We start from the raw sequence: 25,610 nt of genomic DNA, 5'->3' as shown, positions 1-25,610 counted from the left end.
CCCTGGAAGTCATCCTTCAGAGCCTGGCATATGCTGTGCCATAATCCAATCAAATAGATCAACAGCCTATCTTCTTTTTACTTTTCGTGTTAGAAAAATTAGGAAGGGTCTCTTCTGAGTCTCTTGCCTCATCCATTATCTAGTTGTCGGTTATGCTGTTGAGCGTAGCCGTTCGGTCATTTTTTTTTATTATTTGATTTATATGCCACCCTCCTCCGGAGACTCAGGGTGGCTTACAATGCATTAAGCAATAGCCTTCATACTTTTGTATATTTATACAAACTCAGCTTATTGCCCCCAAAAACTGGGTCCTCAATTTACCTACCTTAGAAAAGATGGAAGGCTGAGTCAACCTTGAGCCTGGGAAGATTTGAACTAGCAGTAATTGCAGGCAGCTGAATGATAATAACAGGCTATTAGTCTGCTGCGCCACCAGGCTCTTTAGGGTCATTGACCTTCGGTGAGACAGGGACTTGTCTATCCTGAGCATGTGAAGACAGATTCCAATGGATTGAGCGGATGGAACCTAGCAGAATAGGACAACGGTCATGAAAGCGGTCTTGATACGGCAAGACACTAAAGATGCCCTGGTCAACCACTGCACCCAGCCCATCTCCAACTATCTCGACTCTTGTCCTGCCATTGGAACAAGATGGAATCTGGGAAGAGAGAGTGAGGCTGACTATGCGCATCTCTCCCTCATTTTAATCCAATTCACATGCAAGTCTTGACATCCCAACTGTTGTAAACCTTTAAAATGGGCCACAGGACTTTGCAGCAGGTGTGGATACAGGAGGTGTGGATACACTGGGAGCTGTAGCCGCAGACCTGCACACAGGTGACTCAGGTCTAATGGTCATCTCCTTGCTGACTGAAGCAACAGCTGGATTTGGCGTCTACCTGAGTGACTGAACAGCCCTCTTTAGGACCGCACTGCTCACCTCCATAGTATGAAGAAGGGGCTAGAAAAGGTGCTCTAAACATTGTTTGATTCATAGAACCTGGCCAGCTTACTGCGGCTAGAGGGGATCCCATTTCATGCGGTCGAACAACAAAACCTCAAATAAAATGTAAGGTGACACCACTCACTATTGGCACATGGAATGTATGCACGCTTCAAGACAACCCCTCAGCAGATCGACCAGAAATAAGAACTGCCCTGGTCACCAGAGAGCTCGCAAAACTTAACATCAATATTGTGGTCCTGTGTGAAACTCGTCTAGCCAACAAAGGTCAGCTCACAGAAACAGGAGGCGGTTACATATTCTTCTGGTGTGAACGCAGCAGTGATGAACGTTGTGAATCTGGAGTTTGTGTTGCGGTTAAGAATCATCTTGTCCGCAAACTTGCCAGTTTTCCCAGGGGTGTAAATGACCAATTCATGACACTGCATCTTTCCTACTACTGAGAGGAAAGCAAGCCACACTGATCAGCACCTATGCACCCACAATGACGAATCTGGATGAAGTAAAAGGACAAGTTTTATGAAGAACTCGATGCCCTACTCTCATCCATGAAGCGCAAAGATAGGCTGATTCTACTTGGCAATTTCAATGCGAGAATAGGATCCGATCACTCTGTCTGGGATGGCGCCATTGGAAAAAATGGATTTGGCAAATGTAACAGCAGTGGCTTATTACTACTTAATAAGCAGTGGCTTATTACTACTGAAGACATGTGCGGTTCACAACCTGTTCATCACCAATACCATCTTCCGCCTGCCCACTTGCAAAAAGATGTTCTGGATTCATCATGCAGAGGAAAGACAGACAGGATGTAAGGGTGACCAAGGCCATGCTGAGTGCTGACTACAGATGCATCATCTCCAAATTAAGCTTTCACATCAAGCCAAAGAGACGTCTGTAGGGAAACAAAGCTGTGATGAAACAGATCAACGTCAGTAAACTGAGGCACCCCAACATAGCAGCTTCACTAACAGAAGATCTTGACAACCAACTTTCAGAGCTGCAATTGGAGGGAAATGCTGAGCAGGACTGGGAACATTTCCAGGATATTGTGCACTCTTCTGCAGTAAAGGTTCTTGCACCCTTACATAAGAAACAGCAGGACTGTTTTGATGAAAATGATGAAGAGATCAAGGCTCTACTTGCTGAAAAGCACCGTCTTCACCATGCTCATCAGAACGACCGATCATCAACAGCTAAGAAAAATGCCTTCAACAACACTCGCAGGACCATACAGAGCAAGCTTCGCAAGATGCAGGACTCCTGGTTGAGTGCCAAAGCAGATGAAATTCAGAAGTTTGCTGATAGAAACGATGCCAAATGGTTCTACAAAGCCCTCAGATCCTTGTATGGACCTCAGCCCTCAGGGAGCTCCCCTCTACTGGACTCAGATGATGCAACTCTCATTACTGAGAAGACTCAGATTCTACAGCGTTGGGCTGAGCACTTCCAATCCGTACTGAACCGTCCATCTTCCATCAACAATGAGGGGATTGACAGAATGCCCCAGGTGGATATCAACTACAGCCTGGATGCCCCCCATCAAAGACTGAAACACTACAGACCATCAGCCAGCTGTCCAGTGGAAAGGCCTCAGGATCTGACGTGATACCAATGGAAGTCTAGAAGGATGGTGGTGCAGTGCTTGTCGACAAACTTACTCAGATATTCCAGCCCTTCTGGAATCAAGGATCTATTCCTCAGGAACTGAAAAACGCATCCATCATACACCTCTACAAGAGGAATCGACAAGTCTGCGATAATCATAGAGGAATATCACTGCTTTCCATCGCAGGCAAAATCCTTGCACGAGTGTTCCTGAACCGCCTGACTGACCACCTAGAACAGGGTTTACTACTCGAGACACTGCAGTTTCTGCAAAGAGCGTGGCGCTGTGAACATGATCTTCGTAGCCCGACAGCTCCAAGAGAAGTGTCAAGAGCAGAATCGTGAATTGTACACCATCTTCGTGGATCTCACCAAAGCTTTTGACACTATCAGTCGCAAAGGTCTGTGGCGCATCATGTCAAAGTTGGGTGCCCCGATGGATTCATCCTGATGATACATCAGTTCCACGATGGCATGATGGAAAGCATGTCTCAAGGAAAGCAACTGCACGGGGGACAAAGACACGCTAAAAGCCTCTCTCAAGTCCCTGGATATCAACACCACCTCCTGGGAAAACCTGGCACAAGATAGATCGACATGGCGCATGTTGATCCACCAAGGCTGCCAGACATTTGAAGACAGAAGGACAACCACAGCACAAGAGAAGCAAGCACTTAAGTGATTAGATTTGATACTCTTTTAATTAAAAGAAGAAATAAATTGGATGGTTATATAATAATAAATAAAATGGAGTCTTGCATGACTAATGAAAAATGTGGGTTACAGAGAGACACCAGCTGGCGTAAAGAGGAACTTTGTAACTTCCCTTTGTTATGAGAAACTCTGAGCTTTACAGATAAAAATTACTGAACTCTGTGCAGGAGGATTTTTCTTTCCTGTCTGCAGGCAGCTTGATTATGGTGAAAAGAAAAGGAATCTACAATGGAACTCTTACAGTTGAAATAATAATAATTTAAATGCTGGCGCAGGAGTAGAAGAAGGATTAAGCGCAGCCTCAAAAGAAAAAGATTTGATACATTATATCCGGAATAAAAATAAGAAAAGAGAATTAACTTGATTTATGGAGAACAAAATTAAAAACTTGGAAAATAGAAGGAAATATATGTTTGCAGCGAGGAAATGAAGATAATGTGATTAAAAATAAAATAAATAAAGATGGATTGTATTAATAAAAGGGATGTTTTTATAGAAATCAAGAATGTTAAAAGAAATTAATTAATACATGTAAAGATAAGCTTGATGCAAGAACTATGTTTTAATGTAAAATTTTAAGGAAAAGAATAAGGATAAATATGATTAATTGAAAATGTTAAAAGGAATTCTTAAATATAGTTAAAGATATGTTTTAAGCAAGAATCATGTCTCAATGTTAAAATGTCATGAAAAAAGATAAAAGAAAAATAAGATTATGTAAAAAAGCAATGCATAGATGGATGGAAACAACAAAGAAAGTTTTAAGTAGAGATTGATAGTTAAACCAACTATGAATATGTTGTGATTAGCAGCCAAAAAGTTATAATATGCTGTGTTGAACAGCCAAACAAAATGATCATGCTGTGTAACAGCCAAACAAAATTGAATATGCTGTGTAACGGCCAAAAAACAAAAATTAATATGCTGTGTTTAACAGCCAAACAAGGAAGGGCATGCTGTGTAACAGCCAAAAAATAAAAAAGGATATGCTGTGTTCAACAGCCAATTTTCAATTTCAATTTAATTCAATTTATATGCCGCCCCTCTCCGAAGACACAGGGCGGCTCACAATTCATTTAAAATCCTAATAAAAACATTTAAAAATTAAAAACATTAAAAACATTAAAACTCATTCATACCATTCATGGCCGGATCTCGCCAGATCGCAAGAGCGAGATCAACGGCCCCAGGACTGCCGGAAAAGCCAGGTCTTCACCGCTTTTCGGAAGGCCAATAGGGTGGGGATGGTCCGGACCTCAGGAGGTAACTGGTTCCAGAGAGCTGGGGCAGCCACAGAGAACCCCCACCCCCCATGCGGGCCCGCCAGCCAGCATTGTTTAGCTGACGGGACCCGGAGGAGACCAACTCTGTGGGATCTTACCAGTCGCTGGGAGCTATGTGGTAGAAGGCGGTCTCGAAGATAACATGGCCCCGAGCCATGTAGGGCTTTAAAGGTAATAACCAACACCTTGAATTGTGACCGGAGACCAATAGGGAGCCAGTGCAGCTCGCGGAGAATTAGTGTAATGTGGGTGTACCTAGGTGCACCCACGACAGCTCGCGCAGCTGCGTTCACCAACTGTAGTCTCCGAACACTTTTCAAGGGTAGCACCATGTAGAGCGTGTTGCAATAATCTAACCGTGAGGTGACAAGGGCATGAGTGACCGTGAGGAGAGCCTCCTGATCCAAGTAGGGTCGCAATTGGTGCACCAGGTGAACCTGTGCAAAGGTCCCCCTAGCCACAGCTGTCAGATGTTGCTATAAACTTAGCTGTGAGTCTAGGAGGACACCCAAATTGTGAGCCCATTCTGAAGGGGACAATTTCTCACCCCCCAGAACCAAGGATGGACAGTCAACATAGTCTTTAGGAGGCAATACCCACAGCCATTCGGTCTTGTTTGGGTTAAGTCTGAGCCTGTTGACTCCCATCCAGACCCTCACAGCCTCCAACCCCGGCACATCACATCCACCGCATCACTGAATTGACGAGGGGTAGAGATATACAGCTGGGTATCATCAGCGTATTGCTGATACCTCATCCATATCGTTGGATGATCTCACCCAGCGGCTTCATGTAGATGTTAAATAGGAGGGGAGAGAGGACCAAGCCCTGAGGCACCCCGCAAACGAGGGGCCTAGGGGTCGACCTCTGTCCTCTTATCAACACCGACTGTGACCAACCAGAGAGATAGAAGGAGAATCACTGCAACACAGTGCCTCCCACTCCCAGATCCCTTAGTCGTCCCAGAAGGATACCATGGTCAATGGTATCGAAAGCAGCTGAGAGGTCAAGTAGCACCAAGATGGAGGAATGACCCCCAACTCAGGCTCGCCAGAGATCATCCATCAGCGTGACCAAAACAGTTTCCGTGCTGTAGCCAGGCCTGAAGCCAGACTGAAAAGGGTCTAGATAATCTGTTTCCTCCAATGACTGCAAGAGCTGAAGTGCCACCACTTTCTCTACAACCTTTCCCACAAAGGGTAGGTTGGAGACTGGACGAAAGTTCTTTAATTCTGCTGGATCCAGGGAAGGCTTCTTGAGGAGGGGCCTTACAACCACTTCCTTTAATGGTTGCGGGAAGGCCCCTTCCCTCAAGGACGCGTTAACTAAAGCCTGGAGTCAGCCTCGTGTCACCTCCCTGCTGGCCAAAACCAGCCAGGAAGGGCATGGGTCCAACAAACAAGTGGAGGAACTCATCGCTCTTACAGCCTTGTCCACTTCCTCAGGAATCACAGGCTCAAACTCATCCCACACAATAGGACTAAGACCTGTCCCTATCATCTCGGTCAGAATTGCCCAATCAGAGTCCAGGTCCATCCATCTGAGCGACTTTATCCAATAGAAACTGCACAAACTCCTCAGCTCTACCCTGCAAGGGCTCCTCCACTCCCCCTAATTAAGGAGGGAGGAGTCATCCTAAATAGGGCGGCTGGGCGCGAATCCGCGGATGCAATAAGTGCGGAAAAATGCGAACATTTTGCCGCCCGTATCATCACTAAATAAGTCCTAATAAAGGCTCTTAAGAGTGTTTGGTCAGATTCGGAATTACTGGTCCTCTAGAGTCGCTCTAGATGTCTCTTCTGGCGCTTCATCTCCTGGAGCTCCTCGGTAAACCAGGGAGCTTTCCTGGATCTACCGCCATGGAGAGGTTGCAAAGGCACAATCCGGTCCAGTGCCCCAGATGCCGCCCTATTCCAGGCAGCCGCCAGGGACTCAGCCGGACTGTGGACAAGGGAGTCAGGTATTTCCCCAAGCTCCTTCTGGAACCCTTCAGGATCCATTAGGTGCCTGGGGCGGAACCACTTAATCGGTTCCGCCTCCCTGCAATGGAGGAGTAGCGTCCTGAAGTCTAACCTCAGCAGGAAATGATCTGACCACGACAAGGGAGAAGCATCTATACCCCTTAATTCCAGATCATATCTCCACTGCCCCGAAAGGAACACCAGGCCAAGTGTGTGTCCCCCCCCCATGAGTCGGACCCTGAACTACTTGGGTAAGGTCCACGGTTGTCATGGAAGCCTCCTGAGCCGCATCTGAGGATTCGCCAAGTGACAGCAAATTGAAGTCTCCCAGTACCATAAGCCTAGGGAACTCCACCAGCAGCCCAGCTACCGCCTCTAGCAGCACTGGCAGGGCTGTTCTAATGCAGCTGGGAGGCAGGTACGTCAGCAACAAGCCCAACTGAACCCCTGAGTCCAACCTCAAAAGGAGAGACTCACACCCAACAATCTCAGGGGCAGGGATCCTGCGAGGGCAAAGACTCTTCCGGACAATAGCTGCCACTCCTCCACCCCTTCCCTGGAGTCGCGGCTGATGCAATATCAGGAACCCATCTGGGCACATCTCTGAGAGGGGCACACCCCCCTCCTGGCCCAGCCAGGTCTCAGTTATGCATGCCAGGTCAGCCTCCTCCTCCAGGATTAAGTCCCGAACGAGGGGGGCCTTGTTAACAACAGACCTGCCATTAAGCAGCAGTAGCCTGAGGCCAGGGCCCTGACATCCCGAGTCACCAGGTATACGAGGCGAGCCCGGTGAACCAGAACCAGAGGGGCCGGAACAAGTAATCGCTTTGAGACAGCGAGTCCTAGTTTCCCGAGAGCGGCCTAACCCTCAACTCCCACCATATCTACCTCTCCCGGTCATAACCACTCTCCAACACCCCAGAGATCCCCTCCCCCACCTCAATGGCCCTCCTCCTCCCCAGCAGGCAAGGCAACCCACTCATGCCAAGCCGAGGGTCATATCTGAGCCTCCATCTGCTTCTGTTTGCACACTCAGCAGAGTGGGCTCCATTCCTTGCCCCCGGCTCCCTCATTCTCCCCAAATTCAGCCACTCCAAACCCATTCCTTCCACCCCATCCATCCCAACACCCTCACACATACACACACACACACCCTCCTCAAGATAAAATTAATGTATTAAACCAAAGGTGTTTAGTGGATTAAAACACATCTAAAACTAAAGTCTAAAAACTGCTCCAAAACAAATGGTTATGCTGTGTTCCACAGCCAAGAAATAAAAATGATTGGTTTAACAACAAAGATAAAGACAATAACGCTGAGTTTTTTAGGAAAATATAAAATGAGGTGGGATAATTAAAGTGAGGAGGTGTATGTTGAGAGAGATAGTTAAGATAAAATGAATAAGTTAGGTTCAATAATAGAAATATAAAGAGTATAAATTTTGAGCTTAGTAGTTAGAAATAAAATGGGTATGTTGAAATTAAATATTTTTGGAATGTTTAATATAATTGTATGATTTATATTGTTAAAATATATCCATCTAAGCAAATGAAAGAGAAAAATGGATTGATAATTGGTTAGGATTTAAGATTTAAATAACGGGTTTTTGGGAATAATGGCATAGTTAAATAGACAGATTTGAGGGAAATAACTGAGTAAAATATTAAGTTGTGTTAATTGAAAATTAAGATTTGTTAGTGATTTGTATTAATTTGTGACTGGATCAAAAGCTTTGTTTTGAAAAGATGTGTTTTATGTTTATGTTTTAAAAAAAATAATAAACTTTTTTTTTTTAAAAAAAAGAAAGAAACAAAGCGGTTCAATCTTGACAATATGATTTAGCATACTTACAAGACCACCACATATGGTAAAATGTATCTGAAATTTGATTGCATTTCCATCACTTGTTGGCAGTCCCTCTACTCATTTTCACCAATCTATCCAGAGCCAAATACCAACAACACATCGTTTAATAATTTTTTTCTTTTGAACTGTAATTCAAACTAAATTTTAAATCATTGGTCCATGCATTCTCCCATTGGTCTAACATGAAGATGAATCTTGAAAATGAATATGTTAAAGATTAAATAGTAAAATTGTTAAAACATAGTTAGACCAATAAGAAAATGGCCTTTACAAGACACTATTTTCCTAAAGCAGCTGAAAATCCTCCCTGCTGAAATGCAAGCAGGATTTTTAGCCTCTGAGCAAAGAGACAGACACTCGTGTGCGGCCTGCATAGGGCCTCCCCCACCCATTTAAGGTACTCTGCATTCCTTATCTTATTGCACTGCCTTTCCCCTCTCTGCTTGGATTTTAGCTCCCTCTTGTCTCTTGAGGGCTGGCTGAAAAAGCTGCTTGCCAAAGGACAGCTCCCATCTGTGCATGGAAGAAAACTCCTTCAGGATTTGAACTCCATTTCTGCATTCCATCAAAAAAGTTCAGCTCCCCTCCATGCACAGAAGGGAATGCTTTTGGTGGGATGCAAGAATAGAGCTCATTTCTGCACCCTGCCAAAGGAATTTAGTTCCTGTTGGTAAGCAGCAATTTCAGTCAGCTCCCAGAGATGAGAAAGAGTTCTCTTGATAGGTGGCAGCAATTTTCAAACTTCCTTGCCAGCTTGACCACTGGCTTTCTGGGAAAGTTGGCAGAGACTGCAAATGGTGAACATATGATTGTAGGGCACTTGGAACTGTAAGTGCAAACAGGTTGCAAAGCACACAGATCAAGATCAAATGACTATGTAGCAGTGGTGCAACATTTTGTGACTACTGGAAGTGCTTTAGAGGCCAGTAAAGCACTCTTTCTGAAATTGTCACAATTCCAGACTGTCTTTAAATGAATGTTCATAAGATGAGGACTACTTCTAGAAGCAAACTGGATGCCAGGGAAGATAATAAAAACCTGATGTGTGGGTGCATTATTAGAAATTTCTGAATAGTACAACAGATTTTAGTAATATTGAATTACCAGGGCATGGATTACTAAAATGAAATGTTTTGCTTAGTGGGGCTGTAGCTGGTAAATCAGCATAAACTGATAAAAAACACTTTATGCTACTTTTGGATTTATTGATCAGAAGTAATAGTACGTCATCTCTATGTCCTCAATAACAATGTTTCATTATTATTTCTTTTATTCATCAATCTCAAATATAAACCAATACATGACATAAAAACAACAGCATATTTAATGTAACAAAGATACAGGCTCAATCACACTGCCTAAAGTTCAGGCTTGGCAACAAAACCAGTTTTTTAAACCAATACAAAAAGCTACTAGGATCAGGGCAGATATAATTTCAGTCATAACAGAAACGGTTCCCCTCCAAACACTTATTAGATTATAGTCCCTAATGGACAGGATCAGGGGTAAAATCTAAAAAAATTTTGCTACCGGTTCTGTGGGCGTGGCTTAATTACTGCGCGGGGCTTGGTGGTCAGGTGACTGGGTGGGTGTGGCTTGTTGGTCAAGTGGGCGTGGCCAAGTCAATGTCACTTCTTTGCCCTTTTTTAACCTACAAAACACAATACAACACAACTGGCTCACCCACGATGTAAAAGCAGCTGTGCTAGACCCAAAATGGCCCCTGCAACAAGCAGGAACCTCACACAGGTACAAAAAGCCCAAAAAACCAACTTTCACAGTTTACACACACACAGCTGGCTCACCCACAATGTAAAAGCAGCTGTGCTAGACCCAAAATGGCCCCTGCAACAAGCAGGAACCTCACACAGCCACAAAAAGTCCAAAAAACCAACTTTCACACTTTACACACACAAAATTCCACATACAGCTTTGTGAGATTTTGTGTGTTTGTGTAGTTAGAGTGAAACAAACAAAATCTCAGAAAGCTGCACAAATATTTTTATTTTATTTTATTTTTATTTTTATATAAAAGCAGGGGGTTCACATACTTTTTCTTGCAACTGTATCTCACATACGGCTAAATAAATTATTTTTGTTTTATTGTTTTGTTAGCTGACCAGAATTATATATGTGATAAAATTGTTTTTTATTCTGGTGTCATACCAGAATAAACCAGCTGCCAAGGACACCTGGCCTGGGAACAGACTATGAAACTGCTTCGAGAAGTGCCCAGCATCAAAATGATTCACAAAACATCAAACCAGGATGCTGCTGGACACTGATGAAGTGCACAAGGGCGAGAGGACCAGGGAAAGGGGAAAAATAATCTTTTGCATGGGAATACTCAGATCTAGCCTTACATTGGTTGCAACCATTTCATTTTAGTAAAAGAACCCAACACTTCAACCAAATGGAGTCAACGGTCTTTCTTTCCTAAGGATCTAAGCAGGGGCAGGTCTGACATAATGCCTATTTTGTATATTGTTTATATGATATTTTTGTTTTTATTTAGAGTAAGAGGTTATTTAATTGTATATTTGTATCTGTACTGAAGAAAGTCGGGAGACAAATGTCTTTTATATCCTCTTTTTTTCTTGCCACTTTTTAACTTTTCCCCCTTGAATCTTATCCTCCCTTTATTTTTTTGTTTTTGTTATTTTGTATTTTATCTTTCTTTGAAATTTAATAAAGTTATTTTTTAAAAAGTAGCTGGGCCCATAGATGTTCTGCAGTCATATGATTGCCATTTGCAACCTTCTGCCAGCTTCCTCACCAACTTTGCTTATCAGAAACCGGCAGGGAAAGACAGTGTAACCATATTAATTGAGAGATAGTTGCAATCATGTGTTTGCGGAGATGCTGAAACAACTACAACTATGAGAAACAGTCATAAGTCCCCTGTCAGCGTTCCAGAACAACCCAACTCCAATGAAAAACTCCAAGACAGGCATCATATGAAATCTTCTATTTATTAGAGTAGGTATACTGGCACATCTGGGAAAACCTGAATCTGAGAGTTCTAGGTTTTCCCTCAGTAAATCAAAACCACAAATCCAGGGACTTCCGGTTTGACATCGCGACGAGACAGTCGGGGAAATAGCGGGCTCTGACGAGCCCCGCGAAAACCCCAACTGCCGAACCGCTGCTGATGGGTCTTCAGACTAGAACCATCCTGCAGGGACGGGGATGGGAGAGAGCTGCCTCGGAGGACCAAGAGGAGCAGGCAAGTTCCTCGGAGGTCGGAGGGAACTCTCTGCAAGTCAGCGGTGGGGGGTGGCAGCCATGGCGGCTGCCACGAAGCTGGGACAAACCGGGCAAGTGATGTGCAGGAGGAAAGCGGAAAAGAGCAATGCCTCTTGAAGCCGGGTGAGTGACAACCAACCCAGGCTCGAAACAACGTTTGGAGTAATGGCTTTTTATTTGTAAGACCCCTAGCCTTAAAACAACGGCTGAGGAGCTATGGGGCATAGAAGATTCTAAGATGAAATTAAAAAAAAAAAAAAAAAGACCTGACTGAATATTGATATTTGAATAGACTAAATTGGAAAAATAAACATTGAGACTTGGTTCAAAATTGAACTTTAAATTTGAATTGGATTTTTAAAGAAAAGAAGATAAAGAAGAATTATTATCCTTAAAATACAGAAGAAGGAGTGAATTAAGCTGAAATGTTATATAATTGAAACAAAATGGCGATTTGCATGACTAAAGGAAATTGTGGATTGTAGAGGGACACCTTCTGGTTTAAAAAGAAACACTGTAACTTGCTCCTTGTTTGGGAACATTGTCAGTGCTACAGATAACAATTGTGGGATTTTGACTTTGGTAAGGAAAAAAAGGGAAAGTATGATGGAACTCTTATAACTGGACTAATTGGCGCAGGAACAAAAGAAGTCAAATGGCACAGGAACAAAAGAAGAAAAATTGATGTGATTTGCTTGAAATAGAAATAAGAAAAAGAACTAAATTGATATATGGAGAATTAAATTGTGAACATTGAAATTGAAATGAAATATATGCTGACAAGGAAATGAGGAATGATATACACACGGCTGGAAAAAAGAAGATAGAAACAATGTGATTAAAAATAAAGCAATGTATAGATGGACAGTAATAATAAAAAGGTGTTTCTGACAGTTGTGCAGAAAACCATCATTGACACCCTCCATAAGGAGGGAAAGCCTCAAAAGGTAATTGCAAAAGAAGTTGGATGTTCCCAAAGTGCTGTATCAAAGCACATTAATAGAAAGTTATGTGAAAGGGGAAAGTGTGGAAGAAAAAGGTGCACAAGCAGTAGGGATGACTGCAGCCTGGAGAGGATTGTCAGGAAAAGGCCATTCAAAAGTGTTGAGGACTTTCACAAGGAGTGGACTGAGGCTGGAGTCAGTGTATCAAGAGCCACCATAGACAGACGGATTCTGGACACGGGCTTCAAATGTCGTATTCCTCTTGTCAAGCCACTCCTGAACAAACAATGTCAGAAGAGTCTTACTTGGGCTAAAGAAAGAAAGAACTGGTCTGTTGCTCAGTGGTCCAAAGTCCTCTTTTCTGATGATAGCAACTTTTGCATCTCATTTGGAAATCAAGGACCCAGAGTCTGAAGGAAGAATGGAGAGGCACACACTGCAAGATGCTTGAAGTCCAGTGTGAAGTTTCCACAGTCTGTGTTGATTTGAGGAGCCATGTCACCTGCTGGTGTTGGTCCACTGTGCTTCATGAAGTCCAGGGTCAATGCAGCCATCTACCAGGAGATTTTGGAGTACTTCATGCTTCCTTCCGCAGACGAGCTTTATGGGGATGCGGACTTCATTTTCCAGCAGGACTTGGCACCTGCCCACACTGCCAAAAGTACCAAAACCTGGTTCAATGACCATGGGATTACCTTGATTGGCCAGCAAACTCGCCTGACCTGAACCCCATAGAGAATCTATGGGGCATTGCCAAGAGAAAGATGAGAGACATTAGACCGAACAATGCAGAAGAGCTGAAGGCCGCTGTTGAAGCATCCTGGTCTTCCATAACACTTCAGCATTGCCACAGGCTGATAGCATCCATGCTACGCCACATTGAGGCAGTAATTGATGCAAAAGGGGCCCAAACCAAGTACTGAGTACATATGCATGCTTATACTTTTCAGAGATCCAATATTGTTCTATGTACAATCCTTGTTTTATTGATTTCATGTAATATTCTAATTTTCTGAGATTGTGAACTTGGGGTTTTCATGAGCTGTAAACCTTAATCATCAAAATTATGACAAATCAAGGCTAGTTTCACCTTTTAAGTTGCATTACTGAAATAAATGAACTTTTACACGATATTCTAATTTTTCGAGTTTCACCTGTATATTCAGAAAAGCAAAATCACAAAGTGAAGCTGCTGTGAAAGCTAGTTTTATAGTAGCAGAAGAGATAGCTAAATCATTCCAGCCATTTACAGACAGGAAGTTTTTGAAGTGTTGTATGATTACAGTGTGCGAACTAGCACACAAACTAGCGTTCCAGACCAAAAGCAAGCATTTTTTAATGTAAGCCTAAACAGAAATACTGTTGCTGATCTTATATGTGAACTTGCCACTGATTTACAAGTACAATTGATTGAAAAGGGAATAGATTTCATTACATATTCCTTTGCTATGGATGCTGACATCACTGTCACGGCACAGCTGACAATCTTCATCCGTGGAATGGACTCAAGTTTATGCGTTACAGAGGAACTTTTGGATATAAAATCAATGCATGGCACTACCACAGGAAAAGACATATAACATGTAACTCACAGAATAGTAAGAATAAGAGTTAGGCGGTTTACAATTGTAACAGAGAATCTGAATAATGCATTTTAATAATGAGCACATGCATTGTTTTTTTTTAATAATTGCTTCTGCATATATATTTATATGAAAGACATAGCATTCCTCAGAAAGTTAGTTTACTGCAGTAAGTAGAAATATTTAGACAGTTCCATTTGGTATCCCAACACAAACACTGTAGTATAAATATTAGTGAACAGTCACTCCTGTCCTTTTGTCAACAAATGTTTTTAAGAGTACATCTTAAATCAGAGTTTGACAATCCTGATCTGTGGGCACAATGACATATATAATTAAATAGATTAATTTATTATGAAATGGTAAAAAAAATATACAGAGAACACTGAATATCCCAAAATTCTGATGTTCCACCTGACCAGAGGGCAGTAACTCATATGTAACCAGTAGTCTTCAGTGCACAGTTGAGACTCATTATTACTTTATTTAAAAAAGAAATGGTATATTGTATATGTAATAAGAAATATAGAGTTTTCGATACTGTATAAAAATAGGACAGGTAATAACTGTTTCTTCCAACAAAACAAAAATTACCTTCATGTAAAACACTTCAGAGGTGAAATAGTTTGAACACTACTGAGACCATAGTCCATTCGGTACTCATAATATCAATCTCATTCAAAAGGATTGCATCAGACTCCTGGAATGCTGAAGTCCACATATTTGCTATTCAGCATGTAAACTGCTATTCAAGTTCAATCAGCTATAAATGTTGCTTTGTTTTAATTTTCCACTGAACTTCCTGGAACCTATTATCAGACTGCCAGATATGTGTATTTAGCAATGGCCACATGGGCTTTTCTTGTTCCAATGTCACCTCCAATGAAGAGACACATATAACCCAACTAGAAAAAGACACTTGAAAGTTGAATCTACTGGATCATACTGCTTTTTTAACTCTTCAAAAAGAAATACTTTCAGGACTCAAGATTTTTTTCTTATTCATATATCTAAAAATATTTCCTCTTTATTTATTTATAAAGTTATTTGCATTTCAAAATTTCTACTAATAGCTCCCACATTGCTTGTAAAGTTTTCCTTTAAAAAAACATTCAGAATAGATTTTCCACAGAATACCAATCTACCTGCATATGTATTCTATCACAACTTAGAAAACAGATTTACCTTAATGAATTCATGAATTGCAGTATTAAAACAGAATAATTAAAATCACAATAGTACTCAATTATTTTCTTTTTTGTTTTGCATCTTAGCAAAGAAAGTTCTACTGAATTTTCTAGAAAGTTCTAGAACCGTGATGGCGAACCTATGGTACATGTGCCAGAGGTGGCGGGCAGAGCCCTCTCTGTAGGCATGCAGTCACCAGCTGCTCTTCTGGTTTCCGGCGTGCGCTGGCCAGCTGGTCTTAATGGGCGCCTGAAAAGGGCCAGAAAAGCGGCCAGAAACAGGCATGCGAGCGCCAGCCAGCTGGTCTTCAGATTTCTGGTGCTCCAGCGCATGCAAAGACCAGCTGGCCGGCACACATGCATGTGCTGGAAACCCAAAGACCAGCTGGCCGGTGCATGCACGCACTCCGGCCAGCTGGTCTTCAGGTTTCTGGCGCTCTGGTGCGCAGACATGCATGTGCGTTCCGGTTTGGGCACTTGGTGCCAAAAAGCTTCGCCATCACTGTTCTAGAAGTTTGGAAAGCCATGTTTCTATACAGTACTGTTAGAGACCACCTTTGATGAAAAGAATGAAAGAAAAAGTAGCTTTGAAATACTGAGAAAAAAACCACTTGATTTTATGACAACTTGGTTTTATGGAAACTCCTCTTCATATGTAAATATTATACTTAAAATTATGTCACATACATATGGCTGCCCAGAGTCACCTTATAGGGAAGATGGGCAGCCTAAAAATCTAATAAATAATAATATTGCCTTAAAATATTTGCCTTATTTTTATTTGCATTTAGAAAACTGGCATACAGTTCACTGCGTGTAATTCCAAAATTTATATTGGAAAAATACTTCTATTAAATCAATTCAAATATTAAAAATATCAAACTTCCATTATTTGTAATCTCTTCACCATGCACCAGGTTATGAATAATGACTGGAAAAGGAGAGGGGGTGTTTGATGATATTAAAGTCACAAACTTGTATGATAAAGAATCCTAAAGAGCTAAAGTCCTAAAAAGACACTGCAGACATTCAAATTAGGTTAGCTTCAGACTTCAAGATCTAAACTAGAAGTTTTTAGTATATACAATACTATGCAACTTTATTAGTAATAATAATGCTGGGCCCAGAAAAATATTTTGTTTAGTTAAATAAGGATCATGAATGCTTGTGTCATGAGAATTATTTAAGATATAATATGAGGCACCTTCTCAACAGATCTTAGCATAAAATCCATTGAGGGTGTTAGTTGACAACAGTTTCATTTCTTTGTTCTTGTATTAGTGAGAAATTAAACATTTCATATATTGCACATCACTAGAATAGAATAGAATTTTTTATTGGCCAAGTATGATTGGACACATAAGGAATTTGTCTTGGTGCATATGCTCTCAGTGTGATCTGTCCCCGTCTCCACACATACACAAACACAGCCAGCCGAGGTTTAAGAAAGCACTTGGCATGCACACAGGTCGTTATCTCAAACTTGGCAACAATATAAGCACCGTCTGCCAAGAGCTTTACTTCAACAGATAACATAACATTACATACGCATTGTAAATAGTCCAGCAAAAACAATATCCCTTCGGCAGCTTCAGGCGTTGTTCAAGTGACTAGCCAGAGTTAGTTTTTGTTCGTCACGGAGTTTTACCAGCCACCACCCTCTCTTATATAGTCTCTGGGGTGTGGTTCAGTGACTCAGTTCTAATCCCTAGCACGCCTCCTTAACTGCTGCAACCGTTTATCTCGCCTTCGTTGGCGTGCATCCAGGAACGACGGCTCTCCTTCCTCGCTCTCATCAGAGACACCTGGCTCCTGGCTAATCTCCTCTTCCTCAGCCGGCACCTGAGGCAGTGCCAGAGGGGAGGGGCTTGGAGAGGGAGGCCTGGCTGACTCCTCTCCCTCATGTTCGGAGCCTTCTTCCTCCGATGAGATAGGCTCAGAGGGCGGGGCCACAACACAGTGTACATAAAATGAAAAGATACATTTGTAAAGAATCATAAGGTACAACACTTAATGATAGTCGTAGGGTACAAATAAGCAATCAGGAAACAGTATCAATATAAATCGTAAGGATACAAGCAACAAAGTTACAGTCATACAGTCATAAGTGGAAGGAGATGGGTGGTGGGAACGATGAGAAGATTAATAGTAGTGCAGACTCAGTAAATAGTTTGACAGTGTTGAGGGAATTATTTGTTTAGCAGAGTGATGGCATTCAGAAAAAAACTGTTTTTGTGCCAGTTGTTCTGGTGTGCAGTGCTCTGTAGCTAATGCATTAAGATGTAATGTTCTTTTTATGCATAGCTGCTTCTTTTTAATAATGCAATTACCTGGAAATACGTGAGTTTAATTGCTATACTTGGCATGATTTTTGTCACAGTGATACTATATTTTATTGTTACACTGTTTTTTTAATAATCACTAAACTTTTTTGTTAAAGACAAGAACACACTGGGTAAGATTTTTCTTTGCCAGATACCCAGAGAGCTATCACCTATTAGAAGAGAAAATACCAATCAACATAGATAAGTGATCTCTTCTAAAAGTGAAGTAGCTTTGTACATGTGTAGAATTGTATATGTTCCAAAAATGATTCTGAAGTTACCTACTTCTCATACAAGTGCAACCTCTCTGTTATTCATTAAAAGTAGCAAGCCATTTGCTTGGCTTCTGTGTTAAAAGCGACATTAACTTATTTGCTTAAAGTAGCAAGATTTTTTTTTTACTTATATGAAAGCCTAATGGGTTTTTTTAAGAAGTAGTGCAGAGAGATTGTGGGCCCCTTCAAGAAGGCAGCACTGACAGCAGCAATGATGGCGGTGAAAGCTGGGCTAAAACAGATTTTAGGAGTAGAATGCAAACACACACTACCAGAACATCAATTGATTTTTCTAAGTCATTCTATTTTAAGAAGTTCAAAATCATACAACTTCTGTCCTTACTAATACTGGCCAACTTTAGGAAAGAGAGTAGGAAGAGGGAAATCTAAAGAAGCATCCGCAGTGTTAATACAGGTAGTCCTCGACTTACAGCCATTTGTTTAGTAACCATTTGAAGTTACAACAGCACTGAAAAAAATTGACTTGTTACCATTTTTCACACTTAACGATCATTGCAGCATCCCTGTGATCCCATTATCAAAATACAGACAACTTGTAAACTGGCATGTATTTATAATGGTTGCAATATCCCAGGCTCAGGTGGTCACATTTTGCAACCTTCTGACAAGCAAAGGCAATGAGGAAAGCCTGATTCACTTGAGAACTGCAGTGATTCACTTAACAACTGTGATGAGAAAGGTCATAAAATGGGGCAAAAATTCACTTAACTGTCTTGTTTACAAACACAAATTTTGGGCTCAATTGTGATTGTAAATCAAGGAATATTAATAGTACAATTCGGTATATATGCAACCAAGAGCACCAGTCAATTTGATTTCATTATTTTAAAAAAATACTTAAAAACATTAATAGGCATGTTTAATAGTGGCTAAGACACTGAGCTTGTTGATTAAAAGGTCGGCAGTTCAGCGGTTCGAATCCCTAGTGCCATGTAACGGGGTGAGCTCCCATTACTTGTCCCAGCTTCTGCCTACCTAGCAGTTCGAAAGCACATAAAAAATGCAAGTAGAAAAATAGGGGCCACCTTTGGTGGGAAGGTAAGTGTTCCGTGCACCTTCGGCATTTAGTCACACCAGCCATATGACCACGGAGATGTCTTTGGACAGCGCTGGTTCTTCGGCTTTGAAACAGAGATGAGCATCGCCACCTAGAGTCGGGAATGACTAGCACATATGTGTGAGGGGAACCTTTACCTTTATCTTTATCTTTATGTATCATAATTATTTCTGAAAACTTTTGGAAAATTGATTTTACTGACATACACTTACATTGGGGCAAAAAAGTATTTAGTCAGCCACCAATTGTGCAAGTTCTCCCACTTAAAAAGATGAGAGAGGCCTGTAATTGACATCATAGGTAGACCTCAACTATGAGAGACAAAATGAGAAAATAAATCCAGACAATCACATTGTCTGATTTGGAAAGAATTTATTTGCAAATTATGGTGGAAAATAAGTATTTGGTCACCTAAAACAAGCAAGATTTCTGGCTCTCACAGACCTGTAACTTCTTCTTTAAGAGGCTCCTCTGTCCTCCACTCATTACCTGTATTAATGGCACCTGTTTGAACTTGTTATCAGTATAAAAGACACCTGTCCACAACCTCAAACAGTCACACTCCAAACTCCACTATGGTGAAGACCAAAGAGCTGTTGAAGGACACCAGAAACAAAATTGTAGACCTGCACCAGGCTGGGAAGACTGAATCTGCAATAGGCAAGCAGTTTGGTGTGAAGAAATCAACTGTGGGAGCAATAATTAGAAAATGGAAGACATACAAGACCACTGATAATCTCCCTCGATCTGGGGCTCCACGCAAGATCTCACCCCGTGGGGTCAAAATGATCACAAGAACGGTGAGCAAAAATCCCAGAACCACACGGGGGGATCTAGTGAATGACCTGCAGAGAGCTGGGACCAACGTAACAAAGGCTACCATCAGTAACACACTACGCCACCAGGGACTCAGATCCTGCAGTGCCAAACGTGTCCCCTTGCTTAAGCCAGTACATGTCCGGGCCCGTCTGAAGTTTGCTAGAGAGCATTTGGATGATCCAGAAGAGGATTGGGAGAATGTCATATGGTCAGATGAAACCAAAGTAGAACTGTTTGGTAGAAACACAACTCGTTGTGTTGCATCCAAAGAACACCATACCTACTGTGAAGCATGGGGGTGGCAACATCATGCTTTGGGGCTGTTTCTCTGCCAAGGGACCAGGACGACTGATCCGTGTACAGGAAAGAATGAATGGGGCCATGTATCGTGAGATTTTGAATGCAAACCTCCTTCCATCAGCAAGGGCATTGAAGATGAAATATGGCTGGGTCTTTCAGCATGACGATGATCCCAAACACACAGCCCAGGCAACGAAGGAGTGGCTTCATAAGAAGCATTTCAAGGTCCTGGAGTGGCCTAGTCACTCTCCAGATCTCAACCCCATAGAAAACCTTTGGAGGGAGTTGAAAGTCCGTGTTGCCCAGCGACAGCCCCAAAACATCACTGCTCTAGAGGAGATCTGCATGGAGGAATGGGCCAACATACCAGCAACAGTGTGTGCCAACCTTGTGAAGGCCTACAGAAAACGTTTGACCTCTGTCATTGCCAACAAAGGATATACAACAAAGTATTGAGATGAACTTTTGATATTGACCAAATACTTATTTTCCACCATAATTTGCAAATAAATTCTTTCCAAATCAGACAATGTGATTTCCTGGATTTGTTTTCTCATTTTGTCTCTCATAGTTGAGGTCTACTTATGATGGGAGAACTTGCACAATTGATGGCTGACTAAATACTTTTTGCCCCACTGTATTAATAAGTGACAAATGTTATTTTAATTATCATTGTTACTGTGCATATTTAATGTAATTTAAGCAAAAAAAATTCTACATACTTGGGTTACAGTGCACATTAAGATTTATAATTTTTGTAATTTGATTTAAGCCATTGCTCTAAGTTTTCTTTGTCTCCTTTTTTAAGTTATAATACCTGGATTCAGTTTCACAATCAGACAGGTGGGAGGGATTTAATCATCATCTAGTTCTAGTTTATCCTCTTTCTCAATGCAGGATCTACCCTTACTAAAGTATCTTTGACAGATGACCATCTAGCTGTCTTTCAAGACTTAATAAAGTTGCATTCAAGTGGCTAGCAATGCAGTCAGGTGTTTTCTTGATATCTAGTCTAAATTTGCTTCCCTGCAATTTTAACCCGCTGTTTCTGCTCCTGTCTTCTAGGACAACAGAAAATAAGTTTACTCTCTTCTACATGACAAATCTTCAATTACCTGAAAACAGCTATTATGTTTCACTTCAAGTATCTTTTCTGTAGGAATATGCCCATAGCAGTGGTGATATGTAAAATTTATTACTACCAGTTCTGTGGGCGCGGCTTGGTGGGGGGTAATGTGAATGGGTGGGCATGGCCAACTTTTTTTTTTTAACTTTTAAACCATTTTTTCTACAACCTTTTCCGCCTTTTTAAAAGCATTTTTTCTACAACCTTTTCAGCCAAAGAGGTTGTAAAAATTGCTTTTAAAAACCTCTGATGATCTCAGCTAAGTTGCCTGATCAGCAGAGGCTTTTTTTTCTTTTAAAAGCCTCTGACATCCCGGCTGAGTTGCCTGATCGGCAGAGGCTTTTTTTTTCTTTTAAAAACATTTTTTCTACAACCTCTTCGGCTGAAGAGGTTGTAGAAAAAATGCTTTTAAAAATTAAAAAAAAAGCCTCTGATGATTGCGCAGCTCAGCTGGGCATGGGGGGGCGGGGTTTGCAGGGATTTTTGTTAAAGGTTCTCCAAACCACCACCTGCCATCACTACCGGATCGGGTGATCCAGTCCAAACCGGGAGCATTTCACCCCTGGCCATTGGCTTTGTCCCAATCCCTCATCATCCTGGTAGCCCTCCATTCCAATTTGTCACTACACTTTATGAACTGTGATGCCCAGAACTAGACCCAGTTTCTAAATGAGATCTGACCAGGAGTGGAAAAATTACTTCTCAAGATCCCTGGACTAGACTACTAAAGTATCTCAAGACTTTTGACTAGCACAGGGCTAGGACAGCTTATTCCAAGCTGCAGTTCTCTCATTTCCCCTAATAACATGATAACCAGTCACAACTCAATTTCCTTTCTGAAAGGAGGAAGATGCAAAATAGGAGTTAACTTCTGTCTTTTCAACTGACCAGTGGACAGTCCACAATTCTAAAATACCCAAATTTTTTTTTTTTGTTTCTCCCAAGACTTAGCAAATTCCAAATTTTAGTCTTCCAGACACATTTTCTACAGTTTCTGGAGACTACCCTGTATTTATATTCAGTTGTGTCCTTCCCTCGTTTCCTATACATGTGCTTTCTTCTCTTCAGCATTTTAGAGAGCAATGTTTGTATTCACCCTGGCCTCCGTTTCCTCATTTTTCCTTTCTGTGAGGACTGTTTGCAATTCTTCAATCCTTTATATCAGTACTGAATACTGTGAAGTTTCCGAAAGATGCCCTAATTAATTCATGAGCCATGAGCCAAACTTTAAAAGAAATACAGTCATTTATTAGGAGCACCATTTTGGCAATATTTGGATGCAGTTAGAACTAATCCCACGTAGATTTACGTTCCCCTATGACCCTGTCTCTCCCCTCCTCTCTGGCCATGTCATAAATCACATTCTCCAATTACCCACTTTGGCTAGCTGTGAAATCCAAAACCCTTCTTCTGATTGCGGAAGAAAGCATGTATGGAATGTAGCTTCCGTTAGGGAAATCAATTAGCTCTATCAATTCTCCCTCCCTCCTGCTCATGGCAACTTGAAAACTTTGCAAGTTGACAAATACTTTCTGAATACTCTTTTTTTAAGGATTTAAAACCACTGGAACTGACATACTTCCTGATCAGCTCTGAACCATCACCTATATCCTTCATATGCCACTAAGGCATTTACCCTGAAGTAAATTGATTGTTGAGCCTGATTATAGCTCGACATACTTCCCAGAGGGAGAGGCATAAAGAGAGACATCCCTCAAGTCTATGTTAAAGAGGGATGGCTATGTACGCACCAATCAGGTTAAAAATGGTGTCGGGTTTGCTTCACTGATGGTGATGGTAGTTGCTGTAAGTTGCATTTAGGTTGCGAACGGGAGGCTGTGTTGGGGAGTCACTTCTATGAGACCAGGATGGAGAACACTGAAGAGTGGAATGATCCGAGGCCGCTGCAGTCTGAAGGGAACCAGGATCAGCTGAGAGCTGCTGACAGGGGTGGGGCACGGGTGCAGTCAGCGCGGCTTATTCAAAAGGCGCTGAAGAGCGGTAACGCTCAGCACTAACTTTGTATTGTTCATACTCGGTTTTTCCTGATGCCCAGAAGTTGCAGATTAAAGACTATTGACTCCCTAGACTTGTGTGGGCTTGGTGATTCAGCAACGGACCACCCAGCCGTGGATTAGAAGAGCCAAGAGAAAGTTAGCACTCTCCTCCTATATTGCTTGCTGAGCGTGTAAGCAGTGAGTTAACGGGTCAAGGGGAGTCCCGTGCCAGAACCCCAACCCCAGTCGCAGAGGCAATGTTCCAGGGCTGGAGGGAACGACGATGGACAGAGGATGAAGACCAGGACTTGAGTTATTCCACAGGACCTGATGCTACCACCATGGAGGCTCTCAGGGAGAGGTTTGATGAGGCGAGTTTCAGAGATGCCCCTTCATAGCAACTGTGAGCGACAGGGTTGGACCCCTCAAGTACATGGCGAGGGGGAGGGGGTTCAAATTCCTATACCCGTTTTTGTCTCACCAGTCCGAAACTGAAAAAGGAACAAGACACCCAGAAGGGAGGGGGTGCAGCACACCATACCAGTAGGGTCTCTTTGCCGACCACCGGGGATATGGACCGAGTCAGGATCCAGTGGCTAGGTATGATACGCTCCTTGCCAGACCCCTGAATGGGCAGAAACAAGAGGACTCTTCTAGGGGAACTAGCAGACAGATGGATAGTGCCCGAGCTCATGAGCAAGTACCTGTATGGCCTGCAGGGATATGGTCGCCTCAACAACCTCTCTTTTGGGGCCCACCTCCCATCCAGGCCTCTTTTGATGGGAGCTCCAATCGAGTAGCATTGTTCCTGAGTCAGGTTATCAGCCACTTTGACCTGTATGATCGGTTTTACCCTTCTCAATGGTCCATAGTGGTAGCTGTTACCACAGTATTAACCAGAGAGATGGCGGATTGGGTAGCCAATTTGCATAGTGAGCATGCTAGAGAGCTAACAAATGTAGGCATGTTCCTGGAGGGTCTCAGAGGCAGGTTTGAGGATGAAACAAGAACACCAGCTGCGGAAGGTGAGATAGTGTCCATCAAACAACGAGGACGTTCTGCCAAAGAATATGTCAAAGAGTTCAAGAAGATCGCTGGCCGCTTGAGGGCTTGGCCTGAGTGCCTGCTGATTCACCAATTTCATATGGGTCTAGATAGGGAGTTGCAGCAGGCGTGCATTTCTGAATGGTTTAAAGCGGTGGTAGAATTAGATGTTGGTTTACAAGAGTTTAAACCCCAAGGGGAGAGTAGGGTGCCTTATCAACGCAAGCCACCGGACAGGCCGCCGTCGAGGGGGTATGGCATCCCAGCCAGACCTGTGGCGGGACCGGACAGTTCAGCTCGAAGGCCGGTTTCCCGATGTTTCCGTTATAATCAGGCAGGACACCGGGCGGCTGACTGTTCTATACCACCACCAAAGATGCTAGGACTGCAAGCCCCTATCGTCAGGGAGAAACATCGGGAGCGTCCCAGGTCAGTGTCAGAACGAACACGACTAGTTGCTCATACCATCCCTGTCAACCCCACCAATCCAGGGAAGGATGGTGGAACCCCCCGAGGAAGGGGGAGGACGATTACCGACTGCAGAGCCCGAAGGGAGTGATGAAGATGATCCGAATGACCCAATGGTGAGCAATCCAGTGAGACCGTTTGTAATCCCGGTGGTGATCCAAAACACACACACGGGGGTGGGAAGTAACCAAGGAGCCCTGATAGATTCTGGTTGCACACAATGTTTAATCCGTCAGTCTGTGGTGGATGAATTAGCAATATGGGTTGTGGCTTTGCGGACGCCTATTCGGTTCGAGCAAATGGATGGCACAATGCTGGCGGGCACCCAGCTACACATGTCACCGAGCTCGTCAAGTTGGAAATAGGGGAGTATTGGGAATATATGCAATTTGTGGTGGTCGATATGATGATTGAACCCCTTATTCTAGGTCTCACTTGGTTAGACAAATGGCAACCTGCTATATGGTGGGAAGAGGGGTTTCAGAGAATCAGATTGGCACTGGGCCAATCTCCAATAGCTCATGCAAAAGCAGAACTTAACAAGACAGACCAAAACACAGGAGGAGTTTTCCCCTCAGTATACAAGGACCTGGCAGAGGTGTTTAGTGAGGAGGAATGTGAGGTGCTAACCCCCAACGACCAACTGACTGTGCCATAGAACTGATACCAGGAGCTAAATTACCAAAACCTTGCATGTACTCTATGACCCCTAAAGAACTCATAGTTGCAGCGATACATCGATAAAAATTTGGCACAGGGGTTTATCCAGCCGAGCAGATCCCGTACGGTGGCTCAGGTTCTATTCAGAGAGAAAAAGGACT

At 42.5% G+C, this 25,610-nt stretch overlaps 1 protein-coding gene across 7 annotated transcripts in view; it reads right to left on the bottom strand.

Annotated features, from left to right (window-relative positions):
- The window catches only part of GBF1 (golgi brefeldin A resistant guanine nucleotide exchange factor 1), a 420,074-nt gene that overhangs the window by 323,115 nt on the left and 71,349 nt on the right, over positions 1–25,610 (bottom strand). For 2 of the 7 annotated variants that reach the window (XM_087872324.1, XM_087872325.1), the window contains exon 4: positions 326–526. The exons of the other annotated variants lie outside the window; for them this stretch is intronic. The gene's annotated coding sequence lies outside the window, so the exon portion shown is untranslated. The remainder of the gene's footprint in view (positions 1–325; positions 527–25,610) is intronic. 7 annotated transcript variants of the gene reach the window in all.

This window comes from Pantherophis guttatus, chromosome 6, assembly GCF_059756535.1.
Source record: "Pantherophis guttatus breed Tessera chromosome 6, ASM5975653v1, whole genome shotgun sequence".
Lineage (NCBI taxonomy): Eukaryota > Metazoa > Chordata > Lepidosauria > Squamata > Colubridae > Pantherophis > Pantherophis guttatus.
This window is presented reverse-complemented; position numbering and strand designations above follow the sequence as displayed.